We start from the raw sequence: 6776 nt of genomic DNA on the forward strand, positions 1-6776 counted from the left end.
GACATACTATACTATGTCGTCCAAAATCAGAAATTTTATTTAAATTTTTTCTTTTAGCCCAAAATGTGACAAAACGTCATACTTTACTATGTGTTCGACCTCAATGTCATACTACACTATTTGGTCCAAAATCTGACCATTTTTTGAAAAAAGAATTTGGTCCAAAATTTGACAAAAACTACATACTATACTATGTCGTCCAAAATCAGAAATTTTATTTAAATTTTTTCTTTTAGCCCAAAATGTGACAAAACGTCCTACTCTACTATGTCTTCGACCTCAATGTCATACTACACTATTTGGTCCAAAATCTGACCATTTTTTGAAAAAAAGAATTTGGTCCAAAATTTGACAAAAACGACATACTATACTATGTCGTCCAAAATCAGAAATTTTATTTAAATTTTTTCTTTTAGCCCAAAATGTGACAAAACGTCATACTATACTATGTGTTCGACCTCAATGTCATACTACACTATTTAGTCCAAAATCTGACCATTTCTTTTGAAAAAAACTTTTTGGTCCAAAATTTGACAAAAACGACATACTATACTATGTCGTCCAAAATCAGAAATTTTATTTTAATTTTTTCTTTTAGCCCAAAATGTGACAAAACGTCATAATATACTATGTGTTCGACCTCAATGTCATACTACACTATTTAGTCCAAAATCTGACCATTTTTTGAAAAAAAGAATTTGGTCCAAAATTTGACAAAAAAGACATACTATACTATGTCGTCCAAAATCAGAAATTTTATTTAAATTTTTTCTTTTAGCCCAAAATGTGACAAAACTTCATACTATACTATGTGTTCGACCTCAATGTCATACTACACTATTTAGTCCAAAATCTGACCATTTTTTTGGAAAAAACATTTTGGTCCAAAATTTGACAAAAACGACATACTATACTATGTCGTCCAAAATCTGAAAAATGTATTTAAATTTTTTCTTTTAGCCCAAAATGTGACAAAACGTCCTACTCTACTATGTGTTCGACCTCAATGTCATACTACACTATTTAGTCCAAAATCTGACCATTTTTATGAAAAAAACTTTTTGGTCCAAAATTTGACAAAAACGACATACTATACTATGTCGTCCAAAATCAGATATTTTATTTTAATTTTTTCTTTTAGCCCAAAATGTGACAAAACGTCATACTGTACTATGTCTTCGACCTCAATGTCATACTACACTATTTGGTCCAAAATCTGACCATTTTTTGAAAAAAAGAATTTGGTCCAAAATTTGACAAAAAAGACATACTATACTATGTCGTCCAAAATCTGAAAAATGTATTCAAATTTTTTCTTTTAGCCCAAAATGTGACAAAACGTCATACTATACTATGTGTTCGACCTCAATGTCATACTACACTATTTAGTCCAAAATCTGACCATTTTTTTGGAAAAAACATTTTGGTCCAAAATTTGACAAAAACGACATACTATACTATGTCGTCCAAAATCAGAAATTTTATTTAAATTTTTTCTTTTAGCCCAAAATGTGACAAAACGTCATACTATACTATGTGTTCGACCTCAATGTCATACTACACTATTAAGTCCAAAATCTGACCATTTTTTTGGAAAAAACATTTTGGTCCAAAATTTGACAAAAACGACATACTATACTATGTCGTCCAAAATCAGAAATTTTATTTTAATTTTTTCTTTTAGCCCAAAATGTGACAAAACGTCATACTATACCATGTGTTCGACCTCAATGTCATACTACACTATTTGGTCCAAAATCTGACCATTTTCTGAAAAAAAGAATTTGGTCCAAAATTTGACAAAAACGACATACTATACTATGTCGTCCAAAATCAGAAATTTTATTTAAATTTTTTCTTTTAGCCCAAAATGTGACAAAACGTCATACTATACGATGTGTTCGACCTCAATGTCATACTACACTATTTAGTCCAAAATCTGACCATTTTTTTGGAAAAAACATTTTGGTCCAAAATTTGACAAAAACGACATACTAAACTATGTCGTCCAAAATCTGAAAAATGTATTTAAATTTTTTCTTTTAGCCCAAAATGTGACAAAACGTCATACTATACTATGTGTTCGACCTCAATGTCATACTACACTATTTGGTCCAAAATCTGACCATTTTTTGAAAAAAGAATTTGGTCCAAAATTTGACAAAAACTACATACTATACTATGTCGTCCAAAATCAGAAATTTTATTTAAATTTTTTCTTTTAGCCCAAAATGTGACAAAACGTCCTACTCTACTATGTCTTCGACCTCAATGTCATACTACACTATTTGGTCCAAAATCTGACCATTTTTTGAAAAAAAGAATTTGGTCCAAAATTTGACAAAAACGACATACTATACTATGTCGTCCAAAATCAGAAATTTTATTTAAATTTTTTCTTTTAGCCCAAAATGTGACAAAACGTCATACTATACTATGTGTTCGACCTCAATGTCATACTACACTATTTAGTCCAAAATCTGACCATTTCTTTTGAAAAAAACTTTTTGGTCCAAAATTTGACAAAAACGACATACTATACTATGTCGTCCAAAATCAGAAATTTTATTTTAATTTTTTCTTTTAGCCCAAAATGTGACAAAACGTCATAATATACTATGTGTTCGACCTCAATGTCATACTACACTATTTAGTCCAAAATCTGACCATTTTTTGAAAAAAAGAATTTGGTCCAAAATTTGACAAAAAAGACATACTATACTATGTCGTCCAAAATCAGAAATTTTATTTAAATTTTTTCTTTTAGCCCAAAATGTGACAAAACGTCATACTATACTATGTGTTCGACCTCAATGTCATACTACACTATTTAGTCCAAAATCTGACCATTTTTTTGGAAAAAACATTTTGGTCCAAAATTTGACAAAAACGACATACTATACTATGTCGTCCAAAATCTGAAAAATGTATTTAAATTTTTTCTTTTAGCCCAAAATGTGACAAAACGTCCTACTCTACTATGTCTTCGACCTCAATGTCATACTACACTATTTAGTCCAAAATCTGACCATTTTTTTGGAAAAAACATTTTGGTCCAAAATTTGACAAAAACTACATACTATACTATGTCGTCCAAAATCAGAAATTTTATTAAAATTTTTTCTTTTAGCCCAAAATGTGACAAAACGTCATACTATACTATGTGTTCGACCTCAATGTCATACTACACTATTTAGTCCAAAATCTGACCATTTTTATGAAAAAAACTTTTTGGTCCAAAATTTGACAAAAACGACATACTATACTATGTCGTCCAAAATCAGATATTTTATTTTAATTTTTTCTTTTAGCCCAAAATGTGACAAAACGTCATACTGTACTATGTCTTCGACCTCAATGTCATACTACACTATTTGGTCCAAAATCTGACCATTTTTTGAAAAAAAGAATTTGGTCCAAAATTTGACAAAAAAGACATACGATACTATGTCGTCCAAAATCAGAAATTTTATTTAAATTTTTTCTTTTAGCCCAAAATGTGACAAAACGTCATACTATACTATGTGTTCGACCTCAATGTCATACTACACTATTTAGTCCAAAATCTGACCATTTTTTTGGAAAAAACATTTTGGTCCAAAATTTGACAAAAACGACATACTATACTATGTCGTCCAAAATCAGAAATTTTATTTTAATTTTTTCTTTTAGCCCAAAATGTGACAAAACGTCATACTATACCATGTGTTCGACCTCAATGTCATACTACACTATTAAGTCCAAAATCTGACCATTTTTTGAAAAAAAGAATTTGGTCCAAAATTTGACAAAAACGACATACTATACTATGTCGTCCAAAATCAGAAATTTTATTTTAATTTTTTCTTTTAGCCCAAAATGTGACAAAACGTCATACTATACTATGTGTTCGACCTCAATGTCATACTACACTATTTAGTCCAAAATCTGACCATTTTTTTGGAAAAAACATTTTGGTCCAAAATTTGACAAAAACGACATACTATACTATGTCGTCCAAAATCTGAAAAATGTATTTAAATTTTTTCTTTTAGCCCAAAATGTGACAAAACGTCATACTATACTATGTGTTCGACCTCAATGTCATACTACACTATTTGGTCCAAAATCTGACCATTTTTTGAAAAAAAGAATTTGGTCCAAAATTTGACAAAAAAGACATACTATACTATGTCGTCCAAAATCAGAAATTTTATTTAAATTTTTTCTTTTAGCCCAAAATGTGACAAAACGTCATACTATACTATGTGTTCGACCTCAATGTCATACTACACTATTTAGTCCAAAATCTGACCATTTTTTTGAAAAAAACATTTTGGTCCAAAATTTGACAAAAACGACATACTATACTATGTCGTCCAAAATCAGAAATTTTATTTAAATTTTTTCTTTTAGCCCAAAATGTGACAAAACGTCATACTATACTATGTGTTCGACCTCAATGTCATACTACACTATTAAGTCCAAAATCTGACCATTTTTTTGGAAAAAACATTTTGGTCCAAAATTTGACAAAAACGACATACTATACTATGTCGTCCAAAATCAGAAATTTTATTTAAATTTTTTCTTTTAGCCCAAAATGTGACAAAACGTCATACTATACTATGTGTTCGACCTCAATGTCATACTACACTATTTGGTCCAAAATCAGAAATTTTATTTAAATTTTTTCTTTAGCCCAAAATGTGACAAAACGTCATACTATACTATGTGTTCGACCTCAATGTCATACTACACTATTTAGTCCAAAATCTGACCATTTTTTTGGAAAAAACATTTTGGTCCAAAATTTGACAAAAACGACATACTATACTATGTCGTCCAAAATCAGAAATTTTATTTAAATTTTTTCTTTTAGCCCAAAATGTGACAAAACGTCATACTATACTATGTGTTCGACCTCAATGTCATACTACACTATTTAGTCCAAAATCTGACAATTTTTTTGGAAAAAACATTTTGGTCCAAAATTTGACAAAAACGACATACTATACTATGTCGTCCAAAATCAGAAATTTTATTAAAATTTTTTCTTTTAGCCCAAAATGTGACAAAACGTCATACTGTACTATGTCTTCGACCTCAATGTCATACTACACTATTTGGTCCAAAATCTGACCATTTTTTGAAAAAAAGAATTTGGTCCAAAATTTGACAAAAAAGACATACTATACTATGTCGTCCAAAATCAGAAATTTTATTTAAATTTTTTCTTTTAGCCCAAAATGTGACAAAACGTCATACTATACTATGTGTTCGACCTCAATGTCATACTACACTATTTGGTCCAAAATCTGACCATTTTTTGAAAAAAGAATTTGGTCCAAAATTTGACAAAAACTACATACTATACTATGTCGTCCAAAATCAGAAATTTTATTTAAATTTTTTCTTTTAGCCCAAAATGTGACAAAACGTCCTACTCTACTATGTCTTCGACCTCAATGTCATACTACACTATTTGGTCCAAAATCTGACCATTTTTTGAAAAAAAGAATTTGGTCCAAAATTTGACAAAAACGACATACTATACTATGTCGTCCAAAATCAGAAATTTTATTTAAATTTTTTCTTTAGCCCAAAATGTGACAAAACGTCATACTATACTATGTGTTCGACCTCAATGTCATACTACACTATTTAGTCCAAAATCTGACCATTTTTTTGGAAAAAACATTTTGGTCCAAAATTTGACAAAAACGACATACTATACTATGTCGTCCAAAATCAGAAATTTTATTTAAATTTTTTCTTTTAGCCCAAAATGTGACAAAACGTCATACTATACTATGTGTTCGACCTCAATGTCATACTACACTATTTAGTCCAAAATCTGACCATTTTTTGAAAAAAAGAATTTGGTCCAAAATTTGACAAAAAAGACATACTATACTATGTCGTCCAAAATCAGAAATTTTATTTAAATTTTTTCTTTTAGCCCAAAATGTGACAAAACGTCATACTATACTATGTGTTCGACCTCAATGTCATACTACACTATTTAGTCCAAAATCTGACCATTTTTTTGGAAAAAACATTTTGGTCCAAAATTTGACAAAAACGACATACTATACTATGTCGTCCAAAATCTGAAAAATGTATTTAAATTTTTTCTTTTAGCCCAAAATGTGACAAAACGTCATACTATACTATGTCTTCGACCTCAATGTCATACTACACTATTTAGTCCAAAATCTGACCATTTTTTTGGAAAAAACATTTTGGTCCAAAATTTGACAAAAACGACATACTATACTATGTCGTCCAAAATCTGAAAAATGTATTTAAATTTTTTCTTTTAGCCCAAAATGTGACAAAACGTCATACTTTACTATGTCTTCGACCTCAATGTCATACTACACTATTTGGTCCAAAATCTGACCATTTTTTGAAAAAAGAATTTGGTCCAAAATTTGACAAAAACGACATACTATACTATGTCGTCCAAAATCAGAAATTTTATTTAAATTTTTTCTTTTAGCCCAAAATGTGACAAAACGTCCTACTCTACTATGTCTTCGACCTCAATGTCATACTACACTATTTAGTCCAAAATCTGACCATTTTTTTGGAAAAAACATTTTGGTCCAAAATTTGACAAAAACTACATACTATACTATGTCGTCCAAAATCAGAAATTTTATTTAAATTTTTTCTTTTAGCCCAAAATGTGACAAAACGTCATACTATACTATGTGTTCGACCTCAATGTCATACTACACTATTAAGTCCAAAATCTGACCATTTTTTTGGAAAAAACATTTTGGTCCAAA

This window comes from Microchirus variegatus, assembly GCF_963457635.1.
Source record: "Microchirus variegatus genome assembly, chromosome: 19".
In the NCBI taxonomy this organism is placed as follows: Eukaryota; Metazoa; Chordata; class Actinopteri; order Pleuronectiformes; family Soleidae; genus Microchirus; species Microchirus variegatus.